At 34.7% G+C, this 21,211-nt stretch overlaps 1 protein-coding gene across 13 annotated transcripts in view; it reads right to left on the reverse strand.

Moving 5' to 3' along the window:
* The window catches only part of DMD (dystrophin), a 2,282,798-nt gene that overhangs the window by 653,369 nt on the left and 1,608,218 nt on the right, over window positions 1-21,211 (reverse strand). The gene's annotated exons all lie outside the window — the stretch shown is intronic.

The raw sequence follows: 21,211 nt of genomic DNA on the forward strand, positions 1-21,211 counted from the left end.
GAAAGATGACCAATCCTCCCCTTTTCTTTCTTCTATTCTTCTTTACATAAGTTAAAAAGTACAAGAATATACAAATATAAAATCATCTGATGGTGAAACATCAGTGAGATTTTAATTAAGTCTCGATTTTTTTAAATCTCAAACTAGGAAAAATATGCTGATTCATAGGCATGAAGGTATTTTAAAAGACCTGAAATATATTAATTCTCATGTTCTAATTCTCCTGAAATGAACCATGCATATGCTTTATTCTTTCTGATCGTTCTGAGAAAAATCAAATTGTGAATTTTTTAAATGATGTTGCTCACTTTGTAATAAATCACCATATTTTCCAAAGAAAAATTCTACACAATTGCTATACATTAATTTTGTGTGGAAAGGCTTGTATCATAATAATCATCAAAGGAAAAGAACTGTAATCTAGTGGAGGCATAAATTTAAAATGTTGCTGGTGATGACATCGAGTAAAGATTTGAAATGGAAGTAGCATGTTAACCAACTTTTTCTATGATCCTCTTCCCCTTCTCAATACCCACTTTAGCTTTTAAAAACACAGTGACATTGTTTTCTATAGCACAATGATGAACATTTCACATATACAAAAAAAGAAAGAAAGAAAAGATGATAATTGAAGTCTATGGCATGGCTGTACCAATCCACACATACACAGGCTCAGCAGTGTAAAAGCTACCTCATTGGTTTGTTTGAATTAATTATTTAAAGTAAAATTTTATACTGAATAGATGTTGATTTTTATAAAATAGCTGGGTTATTAGAAATACTTCTGACAAATAGTATATGATTACAAATATTATCTATCTTGGAGTTATCATGACCTTAGGAGAGTAAAAATAGCAAATAAAGATTATATTTCAGACATCTGACCTATATATGCAGAGAACCAAGCAGCAGCATAAACTCAAGAGTCCACTTGAGAGAGAGAGAGAGAGAGAGAGAGAGAGAGAGAGAGAGAGAGAGAGAGAGAGAGACTGACTCTGGATATAGGATACTTATAGGATATTTACTTATCGATTCCTGTAAGAATTTTTTACTTGCAACTTCACATAGTATCAAGAAAACAAATGTATTACCCCCAAATTATAGACTATTAAATAAAGATAACAACTAAGATGATTTTCATGAAAAGTAAACAATAAGCTTTTTACGCAGCACAAACTGAGGATTTTACTACACAAAGTTATGGGAAAGGCTACATATCAATATCTCAGTTATTGTGAATATCTCAGTTTCAATAGCTCAGTTATTGTGAATCAATAAATCACATGCCCTATTACCCCCATACAAGCCAGGGAGATGTACTCATATAATAGCATTTCTCTTGTGATTGAATTGACACCAAATGGTTGCCTTTTTGCAATATATACAAAGAAGTTTTTAGTTGTTGGCTTTGTGTTTTGTTTTATAGTTAGGCTACTGAAAATAATCAAATTTCTGATGTAGTTAAGAAATAAAGATGAAAGAATGTGTCACTTAAAATATGTATTAATTACACATGTTTTGATATCTATAACACACTTATATTCTGATGTGCTAGAACTCAGTTACTTAAGTCAGGAATTCATATGGGGATAGAGTTTGAATTTAATCAGAAAGGCCAGTCTCCTGGGATGGGTTCTACCAGTGTTTGAACTATTTTTATCACAGTCAACACTAGAGGCCTTGCTAATGAGCAAAAAGAATGTTAGAAAGGAGTTTTCACTTATGAGATTAGTGTTAAGATACATGCTTTGGTTAAAATATTTGAAAGAAATTCCTCATCCCTAGCTTGCTAGGTATAAAAATTTAGCAAGTTATGGAAACTGTATTCTTTGGGATGGTGCCCAAGACTAAATGCCTAAAGTATTCTTTGTTACCACACTGAATCTGAAGATTCTAGTTGTCCAATGCCGTCTCTAAGGTTAACTGAATTCCACCTCTAGATTCTAGAATATTCTCATGTCTACCTTGATTGAACCTTTTATATGGAGTATGATAACACCTTAGAGTGAGGGTATGGGAGAGTAGCTAAACTTTACCTATCACACTAGGGTTTTACTGTGATTATCTACCAAAAATAACCTAATAGTTGGTCTTGCATAACAATATTGATTTAGGACAAATCATAACATAATGTAAGCCATAAACTTTAAAATAACCTCTACTCTAAGGAAGTATAACCAACTCCTTACATTCAACAATACATTTGATTTATATATTACATTTTTCTTTTTATTTCTTCATGGTTATATTTGTCCAACACGATTTTATAACTAGATCGTTAAAGATTTTGTTCTTTTTTTGCACATGATTTCTATCATATGAATAATTTCACAATGTTGCCTTGCCTTTCATCTTGAAGCACCTCTTCATATAATTATTCTTTCACAGTCCAAACAATAACTAGGACTTGTAATTTAGTCAGGAAATAAAAAGGCTGGTATTCATATAATCATCTTATGAGGTATGTATGTGTAAATATGTCTGAGCAAATTTTCTGCATGTTTGTGTGTGTGTGTGAGAGACAGAGAGAGAGAGAGAGAGAGAGAGAGAGAGAGTGTGAGAGAGAGAGCCCAATCATTATTCACGAAACATGCCCTAAATACTAATTCTAAATACAGCTCAATGCAGTTAAGTTTCCATGTAAATATTTACACTATATATGTGTATGTGTATACACACACACACACACATGCGCACATATGGTTTGTTGCCAATAAACCTGTGACAGAATCTGGCACCTATTGATGGCATTGACTTGGGCAAGTCATTTAACCTCTCTGAGTTTCTCCATTTCAAAACAAGAAAAATACCAGTTAACTTGTATTACTTTTGAGAGGATTAGAAATACTAAATATGATGTGCCTAGCACAATGCCTGCTATATATTAGGAATTAATGCATGGTAAGTATCATGAATTTTATGGTAGCATATTATTTACGGTAGTATATATGGCCTAACCCTTTTGGCCAAAAGGAAGTTTTCGAAACCAATTTGGTCAAAGCCAAACGCTGTATGTCTCAGTAATGATGGTTGGGCAACAATGCTATGTCTTTAAGCATTTCTTACCATTTTACAAAATTTGCTTCTTTTCATATTCACAGTCATTTCTGTTATTTAATATTTTAATGGGAAAAATTGGATAAACCTAAATCTGCAGCATTGGGATTCTTTTTTTTTATTGCATTTTAGGTTTTGGGGTACATGTGAAGAACATGCAAGATTGTTGCATAGGTACACACAAGGCAGTGTGGTATGCTGCCTTCCTCCCCATCACCTATATCTGGCATTTCTTCCCCATGCTCTCTCTCCCCAACTCCCCACCCCACGCTGTCCCTCCCCTATTTCCACCTGCCAACAGACCCAAGTATGCGATGCTCCCCTCCCTGTGTCCATATATTCTCACTGTTCAACACCCACCTATGAGTGAGAACATGCGGTGTTTGATTTTCTGTTCTTGTGTCAGTTTGTTGAGAATGATTGGAATTTTTTTCATAGTAATCACTTAAAGTTTGTTCTGCCTTTTTTTTTTTACCTTTTCTCAAGAAATAATATATAACCAATAATCATATGAAAACATCAATCTTTAAAATAGCATAAATAATGCCAACAATCGTTACCTATAGGTATGTAAAATATTCACAGACACATATGGGGTGTGTGTTTCTAAAAGTAAAATACGTGTGTTTGGATATATAATAAATATCGCAACAAAAACAGTATCATGCCATACATACTGGTTTGAAGATGCCCTCCTCACTACACTCCAATCTACACAGCACAATTTATTTCTAGCAACCAACTATATTTGGGGCATTTAAACTTTTCCTGCTAGCTCGTATTTGAAATAATGGGCTTATCTGTAGAGAGAAGCTGTAAATATGCTGCCCAGGTTCCCCTTCAGAAATGAAAGACTTATTTCCCCAGCTGCTAGGAATGGTGCTGGTAGACAGCCTTCAACTGTCAGCCCTTGTCTTAGTCTGGGCTGCTATAGCTAAATATCTTAGATTGAATAATTTATAAATAACATAATTTATTGCTTATAGTTCTGGAGGCTGGAAATTCCAGGATCAAGACATCAGTAGATTCATTATCTGGTGAGGGCTCACTCCTCTTAAATGGCAACTTCTACAAGTCCTTACATGGTGAGTGGGCAAGGAAGCTTTCTGGGGCCTCTTTTATAAGGGCATTGGTCCCATTAATGAAGGCAAAGCCCTCATGACCAAATCACTTTCCCAAACCCCCACCTTTTAATACCATCACCTTGAGTGTTAGGTTTCAACATATAAATTTTGGAGGGACAAAAACATTCAGACCATCACAGTCCCCTTATGGAAATTCCCACAGCTGAAGAGAGTCATTTTGCTAAAGTTTGTTGCCTTCCTGGAGTAGCCCACATCTACTGTAGGACTTGACATGGGGTTATAAAGATTCAGTCCTCTTTCCTCATTTCCTAGCACTTCTGAAGCATCATTCCAGCTTAAGAATTCCCTGAGGCCGGGTATGGTGGCTCATGCCTGTAATCACAGCACTTTGGGAGGCTGAGGCAGGTAGATCATGATGTCAGGAGTTTGAAAGCAACCTGGACAATAAGGTGAAACACCGTCTCTACTAAAAATACAAAAATTAGCCAGGCATAGTGGTGCACGCCTATAGACCCAGCTACTTGGGGGGCCAAGGCAGAAGATCTGCTTGAACCCAAGAGGTGGAGGTTGCAGTGGGCCGAGATCACGCCACTGTACTCCAACCTGGGCAACAGAGCAACACTCTGTCTCAAAAAGAAAAAAAAAACCAAAACCTCTCTGGATGGTCAGCTGAGGCCCCTACTGAGACTGTGTCACAGCCAAACTTCTCCCTCTGCCCCTACATGCTTACCCCAAGAACACCCCTAAATATGCATACTGCATGCTCACCTCAATCACAGATTATGCTTCCCAGGAACCCAACCTACGACATTATCTTTAAGTAAATCCTAGGCCTTTGGGACTGATTTCTAGAATGCTCTTATTCTAAAAGTCTCCATAGTGTAGGTCAAAACTTCTCCATAATAGTGTGCATATTTTTTCCCATTTCTCTTTTATCAAAGTACTTGGGAATTAAGGTAAAGCACATTTGGAAGTATTAAAGTGGGGTAAACTTCCTGCATATCTCTCAAGGGTGAAACACACCTGTTTCTGGCCACTGACTTTTGCAAAATGATCTCATCTTTGGCCTTAGGCACACTCTGTTGTCTGAAAACCTCTCAACAGAAGGTGCCCTCCTTATTACACTCCAAGAGTTTCCTTTCAATCCAACTAAAAAAAATTGAAACTATTATGAAAATACATGTATTCGGAAGCACTTAGAAAACAATTACAGTGAAACATGTTTTTTTCTCTCTCTTTTAAAATTTGTACCATCAATTGGAAAGGGGCTTTCAAACAGTACACTACCATTGCCCTTTTGACTGTCTCTCAGATTTGAAAGTTTCATTTATTTGATGCAAAAGCAGCCATCATGATTAATTGGTTTGTCAAGTGTCTATCATTTTTCACTAAGGATAATTGCTATGATTAGCAAGAGGAACCTCCATACAAATCTATTTAATAATCATCTAAAATTCATATTTGTTTTAAGAATGACTTTATGTAATTGTTACTTTGATGGATAATGTAAAATACTACTATGATAAAAGCGCAAAATTAAAATGTGAGGAAAAGTAATACAGAAGTTGGCATAATCATCAAAGGGAAATTCTTAAAGAATATAGAACAAATTCAACTACAGAGTACAGATTTATTATTTACTAAGATTTCAAAACATGCTTTTTAAATCCTGATAACTAAAATATGACATAGAGTTTGCTATCCTAGTTTTACAGTTGAACAAACTGTAACAGAATAGATCACAAATTTGTGTAGTTTGTCAGTAGCATACAGGGCAAGGTTTTAGATGCCTGGCTTTAAACAAAGCTCATGTAATTTCTACAAATACAAGAAAAACCAGAACAAAAATATTCACATAACCTTAAAGGTCCTCTATATTTCAGGAGGGGATGACGTGACTTAATGACATGAACAGTGTTCTTTACTATGATACCCAATTCTTGCCGTGCATAAAGGTGATGCTCGGAGATGTCATCAAATAGTTGACAAAGAAAAAAACAGGATAAGAAAAAAGAAATGAAGTAAGGTAAGGACCAAACATTTCCTTTTTATCAGTGATCAAAATCCTTGCTTTTACATGTTTATAAAATCCACTCTATTTCTCTGGCTGTATAATGAAAGAAAATGAATATGTATGTTCATTTCTATTCCTTTTGAAATAACAAAAGAGATGGCATTCTGAGTCCACATTCTTTTTCCAGATTTTAAATTTTACAATTACTTACATAACACTGTCAACGAGTAGGACAACAGAACAAAAACAAAAAGTGAATCCTTTTTAGAAGACTGTTAGTTTTGCATTTCTCTAATGCCCAGTGATGATGAGCATTTTTTCATATGTTTGTTGGCCACATAAATGTCTTCTTTTGAAAAGTGTCTGTTCATCCAAAGGATTATAAATCGATCTATTATAAAGACACATGCCCACATATGGTCACCGCAGCACTGCTTACCATAGCAAGGACCTGGAACCAACCCAAATGCCCATCAAAGATAGACTGGATAAAGAAAATATGGCACATATACACCATGGAATACTACGTAGCCATAAAAAAAAGGATGAGTTCATGTTCTTCACAGGGACATGGATGAAGCTGGAAACCATCATTCTCAGCAAACTGACACAAGAACAGAAAGCAGAACACCCCATGTTCTCACTCATAAGTGGGTGTTGAACAATGAGCACACATGGACACAGGGAGGGGAACATCACACACTGGGGTCTGTTGTGGGCTGGGGGGCTAGGGGAGGGATAGCAGAGGGTGGTGGTATTGGGAGGGATAACATTAGAAGAAATACCTAATGTAGGTGATGGGGGGATGGAGGCAGCAAACCACCATGGTATGTATATACCTATGTAACAATGCTGCAAGATTTGCATGTGTACCCCAGAACTTAAAGTAAAATTAAATTAAAAAAGGAGAAGACTGTTAGTTTGAGTACAAACTGCTATATATTATGTACTGTTGTTTAAAGCTGTCATGCGGATTTTAATAATTAATCAATATTCTAAATATAAATTACTATATGTAATACAGTAATCTATTTTAATAAACAAAATGATTTTGTAGAATGCTGTGCTGAATTCTTTCCTCCAGATAGTTGCTTTAGAAAAACAGTGGCTGCTTGGACCCTGGCAGGTACATCATGGTGAGAGGCACAAATGTTATCCTGGTAACAATTTCACAAATTATAGACATAGTCCTAAGAGAAAAGGTTTCTAAAAGATTTGGTGAAAACATATAGAGAGAAATCACATGACTCAGAGAGACATACACATTCAACTAAGATAACGTTCTCTCAACTGTGCTCCTCAAGATATTCTACACAAATGGTTTCCATGGAGAAATGACTGAGAAATACTGAGCTAACAATATTAACATTCCTACAGGACTTTTCAGTGGCCTTATTATGGAGATGTACATCGTAGATTGCTAGGAGAGGCAAAGTCTATGCATGTTTTTCAGCTTCTTTGACCTTTTCATGAGGATCACATATAAACACCTGATGAATCTGGTTTTCCATAGGACTATTTTGAAAACATTGAGATCTTTCATCAACTAGAAATGATAGTATATTTCCTAGTCAAAATCTCTTTTAACTGCTTTATTGGGGTCTGATTGACATAAAAACGCTATACATATTTAATGTACACAGAATGATGAGTTTGGAGATTACACTTATGTGATACATAAGGACACTTTTATCAATGGATGGCTGTCATGTACACATTCTGTATAAATGTAGGACAGTGGTCCCATAAGATTATAATATTTTTCTGTAACTTTTCTATGTTTAGATATGATAAGACACAAAAATACTTGCCATTGTGTTATAATTGCCTACAGTATTCAGCACAGTCACATGCTGTACTGGTTTGTACACTGGTTTTTGTAAGTACGCTCTATGATATTTGCACAAGATCTATCAGCTATCAATGCATTTCTCAGAATGCATATCTGTAAAGAGATGCATGACTGCATAGCCCTGTGAAATCATGTCCAGAATCTATGCCATAAACATATGCACCACCTCCAAAATTTTTCTCCCACCCTCCTTATTTACTACTACTATTTTTTTTTTTTTGAGACAGAGTCTTGCTCTGTCCCCCAGGCTGGAGTTCAGTGGTGCCATCTCGGCACACTTCAACCTCCACCTTCTGGGTTCAAGCGATTCTCTTGCCTCAGCCTCCCAAGTAGCTGGGACTACAGGCATGCACCACCATGGCCAGCCATTTTTTTTTGTATTTTTAGTAGAGACAGGGTTTCACCATGTTGGCCAGGATGGTCTTGATCTCTTGACCTTGTGAGCTGCCTGCCTCAGCCTCCCAAAGTGCTGAGATTACAGGCATGAGCTATCGCGCCTGACCTACTATTATTATTTTTGCATGTACAATAACAGTTAAAAGCAGATCTACTCTCTTAGCAATGTTTTAGATATATAATATTGTTAACTATAAGCCCTATGCTGTACAGTAGATCTGTAGGACTTATTCATCTTGTATGACTAAAACTTAGCTGGTATCTTATTACTCATTATTTTCCATTTTTATGGCACAAAATAGACAGCTGAGATTATGAGAGACAAGAGTGGTTATTCTTACTGGAAGAAGTGTAGAAGGAGGAGGGAAACATCTGCAAGTTTGGGCCATGGGGTAGTGCTGTTATGAATAGACCATGAACATCCAAGTAAATACTGGGGTTTGTGATGAAAGATAGGGAAGCCTACCTCAAGAGGAAAAACAAAAGTGTTAACAAGAAAGGCAACATTGGCAAGGCAGAAAAACTTGATTTTTAAAACATGTTATTCTAAATGAACTATATTACTTGTTTTCTTGTTTGATTGTCATTGCTAGAACTGGTCATCTTTTTATTACGCAGTCTGCACTTTCTCTTGAACTCAGTGGATGTGATTGGGTCTTACTAATTCAGAATATAGAAACTGATGACCTAATACCATATATATTGATGCTAATGGACATCTTTAGACTTTGTCAGACTAAGCTATTGTGAAAGTGACTGCTTTCTCTTTCTCCAACATAAAAATATTCAGAGGCAGAAAGACATGAATAATAGAGTGTTTTATCCATTTTATTTCCTTGATATCTGAAATGAATTTAAACAGAGCTAAGAAGACAGGAATACAATCACATCGTATTTAGCTAAGTTAAAACTAAGTATGTCCAAAGGAGAAAATATGCATTATTATGAGTATCTTGGCTGGCATAGCCAGCTGTCTATCCAATATCCTTTCTTTTCTTCTTAGCTAAAAAAAATCCAAATTTTGTTCAGACTATCAAGGTTTTATGAATAGGTCACCAGTTTTCACATTTTGAATTATGAAGCAAGAAACAAACCTAATCTGTTAAAACACTCAATCCTCCCAAGATTTTAGAAATTATGAATGGTCATGTGACACATTTCTGGTTAACGCAGTATCAAATAGAACTCCTCAGTGTGGCGCTGCCAGAAAAGCATTTGTTTTCCTTACAAACAGGAGCTGACACAGCTGGAATATGCATTTACTTTCCCCAGTTTCCTTTCTTCCATTTGGAAGCACATACATAGTGCCTGGAGGCAGAGTAGCCATGTTGAGACCATAGGGGAAGAAAGTCTCATGTTGGAGATGACTGGTAATGCAGCAAAGAGTGGGACATATGGTTTTGTGGCTGCTTCACCAACCCTGGAATACATCATTCTGGAACTCTTGCTCGATGAGAAAAAGAAACTATCTGGATAAGCCACTGTGGTGAGAATGTTGTCACATGTAGCTAAACACAATCTTAACAGAGTAAACTGGAAAAAAAATCTTTAATTTCTAAAATTCTTAGAGTGTCTAAAATGATGACTGTTTTTGCTCAATGTGGTAAATTTAATTCTTAGGAGACTTTCATTTATCACTGACCAAAACTAGACATGAATCATGCTGTATTTAACAGTTAAGATAAACATACATATGAATATAGCTCTATAAACGATTGTTACATTGCAAATATTAAGTAAAACTAGTAATCTGTGAAGATAAAATATATCAACACCATTTATAAAGCACCTAGTATATCCTTAGCTGCTATGTCCAATAGAATATTACACCTTCCTTTAAAAGAAATTTACATTAATTTCGAGGGCTAGAACATAACAATTTAAAAAGTCAAATGACAACATACAATTTAAAAGAAAAGTTCAAGACAACAGAAGCAGCTTTACAAGAAAACATATAGTTAAAGAACAAAATGATTCTGCACTGAATCATTGATTAAAAAGACCAATACATATGGGCAGCTGGGCGCAATGACTTATGCCTGTAATCCCAGCACTTTGGGAGGCCAAGGCAGGTGGATCATAAGGTCATACATTCGAGACCAGCCTGGCCAACATAGTGAAACCCCGTCTCTACTAAAAATACAAAATATTAGCCTGGCATGCTGGCGGATGCCTGTAATACCAGCTACTTGGGAGGCTGAGGCAAGAGAATCACTTAAACCAGGGAGGTGGAGGTTGCAGTGAGCTGAGATCGCTCCACTGCACTACAGCCCGGGTAGCGGTGTGAGACTCAAAAGAAAAAAAAGACCAATACATAGTGGAATTACCAAAGCAAACTTTACAAAAAAGGCAAGGGTAAATCTCAAAGGCTTCAAGCTGTGACACACAAGTCCCCAATATAATCATTATATTAATCAACTTTAAGGAGTGTGAAGGAACCATAAGTCATTAGTATGGTTAATAATTGGATTTGGTCATAACTCACACATTTGCATGGTTCTCAACTAAAAAGTTTCCTAATGTTAAAATAAAATACATCCTCATTTTTATTTATTTATTTTATATATTATTTTAGTTTTATATTTTATTCTTTTTTAGAGATGGAGTTTGGCTCCATTGCCCAGGTTGGAGTCCAGTGGTTCTATCATAGCTCACTGCAGCCTCGAGCTCCTGGGCCCAAGAGATCATGTCACCTCAGCCTCCTGAGTAGCTAAAGCTACAGGCCCACACAATCACAGCCAGCTACTTCTTTATTTCATTTTTTGTAGAGATGAATTCTCACTATGTTGCCCAAGCTGGTCTTGAACTCCTGACCTCAAGGAATCCTCTATCCTTGTGCTGATATTACAAGTATGAGCTGTTGTGTGTGAACCCATCCTCATTTTAATTTAGAAAATAATTCTACTGTAAAATCTCATTATATAGCTTCCTGCCTGCTTGCATTGTTTCCAACTAGTGATCTTTGCCCCCAATAAATCTCCTCTTCTAGTGCCTAACACCTATTCTATAACTTAAAACAAATCAAACTTGAGTAAGTGGTAAAGTGGCAGGTTAATTTTTATGCAGAATTTTTCAAAGCGGACTTTTGATTCTATCTGTGAAAACATTTCATTACTTTCATATAATATAACATGACAGGAGGCATAGCCTCAATGAAGTTGCTACAGATTATTTTCCCTCTCACTACAATCTACTTCTTTCACATTTAGGGAAAAAAAGATGGACTTAAGAGTAAATTATTCTCTTCTCTCCACTTGAAGTATAGAATCAACTCAATTTATCTATCTATATGCTTTTGGCAAAAATCTTCTTCATGCACTTAATCCTTTTTTATTTCTAGTTTGAGGGTTTAAAGATAATCCTAGAGTTGAACATAGATGAACTTGATGTGCAGGAGGGGTTACATTGGTCATTACAGTTTATTTTGCTTCTTTAATTGAAGAGATAATATGACAGTTAAATCAAGGCATTTCTGTTCTTGGGATAAATAATACAATATATATTCTTTCCTTAAATAAATCATAGGAGATATAGAATTCTTAAGTATGATGCTACTTTGTTCTCACTCATAAGTGGGTGTTGAACAATGAGAACACATGGACACAGGGAGGAGAACATCACACACTGGGGTCTGTCTGGGGATGGGTGGCTAGGGGAGGGATAGAGAAGGGATAGCATTAGGAGAAATACCTAATGTAGATGACGGGGTGATAAATGCAGCAAACCACCATGGCACGTGTATACCTATGTAACAAACCTGCACCTTCTGCACATGTACCCCAGAATATAAAGTATAATAATAAAAATATGATGCTACTTGTTTACACAGAATATAAAATATAAAGGTAAGGGAAATGAAAGCATTTGTGAATTACTAAAACTATATTTAAAGTTGCTTTTAGAAATCCCATAAGAAATTGACTCAAATCATTTTAGAAACTGTGGCATTATTTTTAACTAATTCTTTAAAAATCACAACAGCATCACACACTGCAGTCTGTTGGTGGAGGCAAGGGAGGGACAGTAGGGTGGGGGGTTGGGGAGGTTGAGGAGGGATAACATGGGGAGAAATGGCAGATGTAGGTGATGGGGGGATGGAGGCAGCAAACGACACTGCCATGTGTGTACCTATGCAACAATCCTGCATGATCTGCACATATACCCTAGAACCTAAAGTACAATTAAAAAAAAAATCACAACAGCACAGTCAAATCCTGTTGCTTGTTTTCCAAAAATACTGCGGCCATTACTACCTTGGAAATTACTGATCAATTAATTTATAAAATTTAAAAACATTAACATATGTAAAAATCAATTTTCACTCCCAAGTTATTGAATAAAAATCAACAAGATCCCTGGAAAGATAAATATAGCTTAATTTTCATCTATATGAGAAAGGCCGGCACATATTTAGAGTAAGACAATAAATCACAATTTATCAACTGATTCATTCATCCTAATACACATATGATTAAAACCACCATAACACTTTATTCTTTTGTGGCAATAACTGTTCTGCCTTTTATGTTTTCCTTATAGAGGAGACACTCTAATATTAGAGCATATCCCTTTTTTATTTTTATTTCCTGAGAGCAGATAACACTGATGTCTTTAACCACCAAGTGTTCAATAAATAACAGATGAATGAAAACTCAGTCTTATATCAAAATCCCTTAAAATACAGTCAATATATTTCTAAAGAATCTTTAAGACACTGTAACTCGTGGTATCCAAAGTAGGCATTTGAAGGAGGAAAGCAAATATTAGTAGTACTTATTTTAATTACAGAATATTAAAATATCTACTTAATGCATATGTTAATTTTATGTAATATGTATCAGTTTAACATAAGTAATCATATACATAAAAGTGTGGATACATGTAAACAACACTTTTACTAATAGTGATGTGTGATCACTGTCTCATCTTTTTTTTTTTTTTTCCCATTTATTTATTTTATTGCATTTTACGTTTTGGGGTACATGTGACGAACATGCAAAATTGTTGCATAAGAACACACGTGGCAGTGTGATTTGCTGCCTTCCTCCCCATCACCTACATCTGGCATTTCTCCCCTTTTTCACTATCATACACAGGGAAATCAAATTTAAATCCAAATTGTTACTCCACTGTCTCTTTCCACTCTCCTTTCTCAATAGTCTTCGACTTGACTCTAGAGTGCTTTATAACATGGGTTTCAAAGACAATTTGTTGAATGTAGGAATGAAAAAAACAACCATATACCTAATATTAACATTACCCTAGCATTAAATGTAATAATAAGAAAAACTTACATTGTCACACACTGTAAGTTCAATTATAGACTTTAAGGACCAAAAGTTATGGTGAAATGGAAAACCTAAAAGGCAGGTACTAAACTTTAGGGAACAATAACCTTATATAACTTTCAGAAAATTAAAAAAAAAAACAAAAAAAAACCAAAAAAAAAAAAACAACCTTATTTACTTCCATTCCTTTCCTATAGGAGAGTTAGAGAAGACCCAGATTCTACATATTTTTATGAAAATAATAAAAGTCACTTCATATAAAGGAACCCTAAATAGATCCAGGAAAGGAAACTTGTAAATAGAATTCTCTATTTAAATACAATGACAAGCATAAACTTCCTTATTAGAATCCCACTGGTATTACATGAAAAACACAGTATACTGACTTTCATCAGAATTCATGTAAATATCCTGGATCAGTTTTGCTTGATAAGATTTTGACAGAAAATTTTACAGTGAATTGAATTGAAATATAGTAAGATATACATTTCTATTCATAGACTTTGGAATATGTAGTTTACTATAGTTTATACATTTATATAGTTTTTTTCAGAAAAAAGCATATGGTATCATTTTCCATAACAAGGTTATTAGGAGACTTAGAAAATATGATTGTGTGTGTGTGTGTATATGTCTTTGCAACTCTATAACCTTCTTGTTTAAAGGGGGAGTTTATTTTTGTTATAACCAGAGAATATAAAATAAGTCATATTACTGACATTGACATATCTTTATATCTTTCAGTGAAGATAACAGTAGATTTGGTCTCATTAGGTAAAAAAAGAAAATTATATAAATATGGATCAGTAATCCACATGGTTACAAATCAGAGACATGTACATTTGTTGGAAGATAATTAAAGCACAAAATTTGTAAATATCTTCAGTCAAACAGATTACAACATTATTATTTACACAACAATGTACAAATAATTATTTGTAGAGCAACTTCTATATATAGAAGCACACTCTGGTATGGTGTTTCTTAAATGAGTTTGTGGAGAAATGAACTGATGAGATGAGAAGGGCTGGATTGTTGTTCAATGAAAGAGAAAAACAGACTAATCAATATCCTCACCCTAAGATGACTGTCATCCAACTTATGAAATCAATTGGATACCCATGGAAATAAACCATGTTTACTTTGTTTTGTTATAATTTGGATGAAGAAATGAGATGTGTAAGAAGTTGACAGGGGTGGCTGAGAAAACAGAGAAGATGTGAGAAACATTATCTATTCCCAAGAGGTCTGAATTATTTACTAAGTGACCTTAGATCAATTAACTAAATTTTCTATAATTTCTCTCATTTGTTGAATAAGAAAAACTTTGTAATACCCACTTTCTGCTGGGTTTGTGACAAGAGAATTAAACCAAGGAACATTCTAGTTTGTATTGCTTTTAGTTTAACTAGCCAATGCCACTTTACCCACACATTGTTCCATCAATTCTTCCAGGGCTATACCACACAAGTTGTTTAGTAGTCAGATTGTGACTGAATTTATTGAACAAAGGTTATAATCAGAATAATTCTGTAGCTATTCAAGTGCTTTTTGTGTAGATATAGACAGAGTTTTAAAAAATCATAATTTTAATTAAGTACCTTGACCTTAACAACAAAAATTAAACACATTCACATAATTATGTCCCATTTAAATATACACTATATCCACTAAAAGTGCTCATTCAATTTTTAGATAATGAAATCTCCCAGGTAACAGCGTAATGTGTAGTTAAAAATGAATCTTAACGCTATTATCATCTTGTCCAGATTGGCCAATTTGTCTGAACCTCAATGTGGGGAGGTCTTATTAGAGAATAAAATGCCTTTGCCAATTCAATTATTTATTCAATACAAGTGCAGTGGTTGAGATTTTGTGGTGAATTACCCTGAACACCTGGCCAAATGGAACTGAAAAAAGACTACAATTAACTCAGCACAGGCAATCAGACACCAGTATTATGAAAAATAATATCATGTTGCCAACTAAATTATGTTTGTTGGTAACAACACTAGTCTCCACTGCCACAAACCTCTCTTCATATTCACCCTCCACCTCTCTCCCTTCTGTCTCCCTGCACCCTCTTTTATTTCCTCCTTTTCTTACTCTTCTTTTTTCCTCTTTAATATTCCTTTCTTGGTTTTTTCTTTCTTTTCTACCTTTTTCTTTTCTCCCTCCTTCCCCTTTTTCCTGCTTTCCTTCTGCTTTTCCTTCCTTTTTTCCCTTTCCTTCTCCTTCTCCTTCCTCTCCTGCCTTCTTCATTCTCTCCTTCCCTTCTTTGAGGGTCAGATTTAATAATCACTCTCAGAGCAAAAGCCAGGACATATTTTTCCCTTCACTTGATATATTATGTCAAAAAAGAAAACAACTAATTATTGTCAAACGTTGTTTCAGAGCAATTTTACTTAAACATGAGATGAAATAGCAAAAGCATTGTTTAATCAGGGTTCTCTGACAGTAAGCTATAAAATATAAATCATCCACTGCTATTGATTCACAATTCTAGAAATTAAACTTTGAACTTCATGTCTGTTTTACTTCTAAAGGCTTAATTGGCATATTTCACATTTCGATTTTTCTAAAAGATAATGGTGTATTTTCTACTGTCTAAAATGAAGCAGATTTGCTTAATTTTTTTAAATGGCTACACTTTTAAAACTTAAAAAAAATTAAAAAAAGTTGTAATTTTAGCTTCCATTATTTTGCTGAATATAATCCACTTAGTAAAAATTACATTTATTTCAAAATGGGAGAAGCTCCCCATTTTCTAAAATGATACTTTAATCAAGCAATACATACTAAAGGAGAACATAAGGTTTTCACCAAATACATGTTTTGTGAGTTCAAAGTCTAAAGCTAGTAAAAGGTTAGCTTAGTTGAATTACTACGTGTCTAAGGTTTGGTCTGCATCTCATAACTAACTTTGCCTTGACTCATAAAATGTCTTATTGCATTATCTTATCTAACTTCTGATGCTTTAGAATTATAATTATAATCCTCACATTCCAATCTTTGTTGAATATGAAGCTTCTTTATCACATTGCATTCACATATATCACATTATCAAGCTATCTACATTTACTGAGAACCGATTATTGTATGTGTCATGGTCAAACAAATTTGTATTTAGGGTACTGGTATATAAATGGTTTTTATTCCAAGTCTACATGCTGCAAAGTTGAGTAGATGAACCTGTTGCTTTAGATCAGCTGTATCCAAACTTTTGGCTTTCCTGGGCCACATTGGAAGAAGAATTGTCTTGTGCCACACATAAAATACACTAACACTGATGATAGTTGATGAGTGAAAAAAAAATCACACACAAAAGATCTAATAATGTTTTAAGAAAGTTTACAGATTTGTGTTGGGCCACATTCAGAGCCATCCTGGGCCACATGTGGCTCATGGGCCATGGGTTGGACAAGCTTGCTTTAGACCATAACAATTACCTCCTACGAATCACCTTTATTTGCTCTGTTCTCCAACTTATTCTACATGTTATTGACTGAGTTCAGTGGACAATTATCATTTAGTGGTTGGTCAGAATCATTTCCTTCTTCTATTGCCAATAGACCGCAGTTTCTATTCGGGAGAATTGCCTTTCCTTAATTTTGAGACTTTGGGAGAAGAGGGATTTAAACAAGAGTTTTCTGCTCTTCTAGCTCATGTATTAACATGTGACCCAAGCAAGGTGAACTGGGCTGTCTTTTAAGACTTTAAATTTTGAACAGAATTACACAGAATAGAGAAAAGAGAGTATCACAAAGAGCCTGGAATAGTTCTTGTTAGCCACATGCCCAGGAAGGCATGCTCAGATCTTTTTCCTTTTGTAAGCTTCATTCCACTGCCTTTGTGCTGATCACAGTACATTTACTTTCTGATTGATTTAATCAGAGACTGATCTCTGTTGCTTGCACCCAGAGAGCCATACTTGATAGGTAATTAAACTATATTTGATGATTTTATTTTCTTGTTTACAATCTTTTCAGGGTTGTCTCTGCCTGTAGGCCATCATCAGAATTTTTCAGTCTGGCAACAAAGGATTCCCATTATTTAGCCCCAGTTCTTTCTATTCAACCTCATCAATTTCTTCCTTAGCATATACCCTTAACTTCAGCTATATGGAATCACGATTCCTATGACATACTCTGTGGTTTTCCATCTCATTGAAAAGCACAGTCTGTTCCCTCTGCCTGAGTTGCCCTTCTCATTTTATCTAGCTGTGTAATTCAAACTCATTCTTTAATGCTTGGCTTAAGTTTTATCTACTTCAGGGACATCTCACTAGCATCTGTTCTCTCTCCTGTCTTAGTTTTCCCTGAAGAAAGTCCCATCAGCATCACTCCCACAGTATCAGGGAAGTTGAAAACCATGAGGTTTAAGTGAGAGGACTATGGAACCAGACTGCTTGAGTTCAAATCTCATCACTGTCTCTTTCCTCCTACATCTTGGGCAGGTTATTATATTTAGTGTGCCACTGTATCTACCTCACAGCGATGTTGTAAGCATTAAATAATTCACATGAAGTACTTAGATCAATAACTGGCATATCATTAGTGCTAAACATGTGTTAGCTATTCTCCTAGAATTTATCTCTATCATAGTGTTATTACTGCTTTTCTTCCTTTAACCTCTTTTACCTGCATATTTTATCGTGTGCAACTTCATATTTCTCAGGTACTTAGTGGTAACTCAGTAAAAGTTGGTTAAAATAATAAAAATGAATAGGTGATAGTAAAGTTTTTTTAGTTTATAAATCCCTTTTGGAATTTTGCCTAATTTTTCACACATAAAACGTTAAAGTTGGGATTGCTTTATTTAAAACTTTACATAAAATCAATATTTATTTCCTGAAATTATAATAAAATCCTCCCCTCCTTATCTCCTCTCCCATGCACATTTATTTAATGATTATTTAGGACCGTTTTAGTCACAATTTGGTGATTGAGGGTATAAAAGCCAGTAACCGACAATGTCTTTATGGCTTATTTTTTAATATAAGAGGAAGAGGCAGGCAAAGCATCCCCCTATTCAGCAAGCAAGAGAAGGGACATTAGATTTTTAAATAAAATATATATGTACATTATATATCATTATAAATAATATTCTCTATATATTTTATAATACTTATATATATATATTATATATAATTTATAAATCCTGTATTTTTGTGTCTCAGAAATGGCTTTTGATTTGATTTTTTTCCTCTACATTAATTTTTTTTTTTTTAGAGTCTTACTCTGTCACTCAGGCTGGAGTGAAATGGCACAATCTCAGTTCAATGTAGCCTCCACTCCAGTATTCAAGTGATTCTCCTGCCTCAGCCTCCCCAGTAGCTGGGATTATAGGCATGTGCCACCACACCGGCTAATATTTGTATTTTTAGTAGAGATGGGTTTTCACCATGTTGGTCAGGCTGGTCTCAAACTCCTGACCTCCAGTGATTCGCCCACCACAGCTTCCCTAACTGCTGAGACTGCAGGTGTGAACCAACGCATCTAGCCCTCTATGTTAATTTGTGACCTACATTTAAAGACGATCTCTGTGAGGGGGCATCAAATTAGCAGTCCTTTCTGAAAACAAAACAAAACAAAACAAAACAAAACAAAACAAAACAAAACAAAACAAAACAAATTCATTGGAGAACTCTGTAGACTACTGAGCACATCAGTGGCTTCCCTAAATGCTGGACTGACAAACCTGTCACAAGGAAGTGTGGAGTTTCTCTCCCAATCTGTTCAGGTAACTTGTACAGGAAGCTATAATGTCAATGGTAGAATAGGGTACAGAAATAGAAACAAGCTCTCATTTTCATATAATATTATAATGTGAAATACAGTTTGCATGATACAAATGTCATCATTGGTTAGATTTCTAGAGTTCGTGGTAGAACCAAATATAATTACTAACATTTGTTCAATACTAGCAGTAAGCAGTAACTAAGGTAAAGTAGGAAGTGTTTTCATGTACTAACCAACTTAATCCTCATAACAAACTGCAAGGCAGGTAGTACAACTATCTACATTTTACAGATAGATAAACTTGGGCTTAGGGAGGCTGAATAACTTACCCAAGTCACACAGCTTGGGAGCCAAGCTTTGAGCCTAGACAATCTAACTTCAAAATCTATGATTTAAACATTATAAGATATTGCTTCCTTTGGTAACTACAAGTCCTGGGAATGCTGTATAACCTAATATGGTATTGTGAAAGAATATACCTCTTGTTTCTGTATTCGTCAGTACATAGCAACTATAAAATGTTTAGCATAGTGTCTAAAATAGACTACATGTACATATACATACAAATCACTAAATAGTAATTACAGTTACAGTTATTACTTACAGGCAGTTTATGTAAAGTAATAACATGCTTAGGAATCAAACAGACTTGGATTTGAATCCTTGTTCTGCTACTTACTGGGATTTTGACATTTATGAGCCTCAGCTACTTTTTCTGAAAAATGTGGCTATAATTAATTTTTATAAAGCGGAAGTAAAGCAAATTTTATGTACATATATGTGATATTTACATATATTTATTTACATCTATATCCATAAGTATATGGTGAATGTGAATGTGTACTCTGTGTTCTCTGTATTCGGAATATGAAACCAAGATCCAGAGATGGCTTGACCACAATTGTCATTTGCAAATGGCACTGAATTCAGGTCTTCTGTGTTCAAGCACAAGGCCTTTAAATGTAGGTTTTTTACTATCAAATTACTTTTATTCCTACTGAATTGCTGAAATTTATTTTACAAAGAAATATCCCTTACTCTGTCTGCCTCACTTCTAGTTTTTTCAAAAGGTAGTACTTTAACACTGAAATACCTTCAGCACAACTTTCTATTTCTCTAAAAAGGCTTGAAAGCTGTTGTAAGTGAAAAAACTTCAATGTAAAACAATTCCATAATTATTTTTCTTAACTGTTAACAAATATAAAAGATGTATAGTATATTTGATCTAGCTAGGTAAACAATATTTACATCAATGTATTCTAATGTTCCTAGTTGATGTCATAAATTGATTACACTGAGGCTGGAAAATACACTATTTATATTAAAAACTATTAATTTGAACATCGCTTTGTGTAAATGCCAACATTAAGATCTAGGGTATTTTTAAATATCTTATATTTTGTTACTTTTCTCATTTTAATTTATGGCTATCTTTCAATTATCCTTATCATTGGAGGAGGAAAATTGGCACAGACAACTTAGAAGAGAGGATAGTAATCAATTCCCAGACTTTTACATTTGATTCTGCAATATGTTGTGGCTGCATAGTGCCAAAACAACCAGCTTAAATGTAAATAGCTCAGTTCAGTGACTTATTTGGTATAAAATATATTTTTAAAATACCAGGTTGTTTAGTAAATTTAACTCAGCCAACTATTCTTGTAACGTTTCTGTTTTTTTTTGTTTGTTTTGTTTTTGTTTTTGTTTTTGTTTTGTATATATTCTTTTTAATGTATGGCCACTTTAGTTAAATTGCATTAATTTATATCTTTGATTAT

Source organism: Sapajus apella, unplaced genomic scaffold (genome assembly GCF_009761245.1).
Source record: "Sapajus apella isolate SASKATOON/1434 unplaced genomic scaffold, GSC_monkey_1.0 scaffold17, whole genome shotgun sequence".
Lineage (NCBI taxonomy): Eukaryota > Metazoa > Chordata > Mammalia > Primates > Cebidae > Sapajus > Sapajus apella.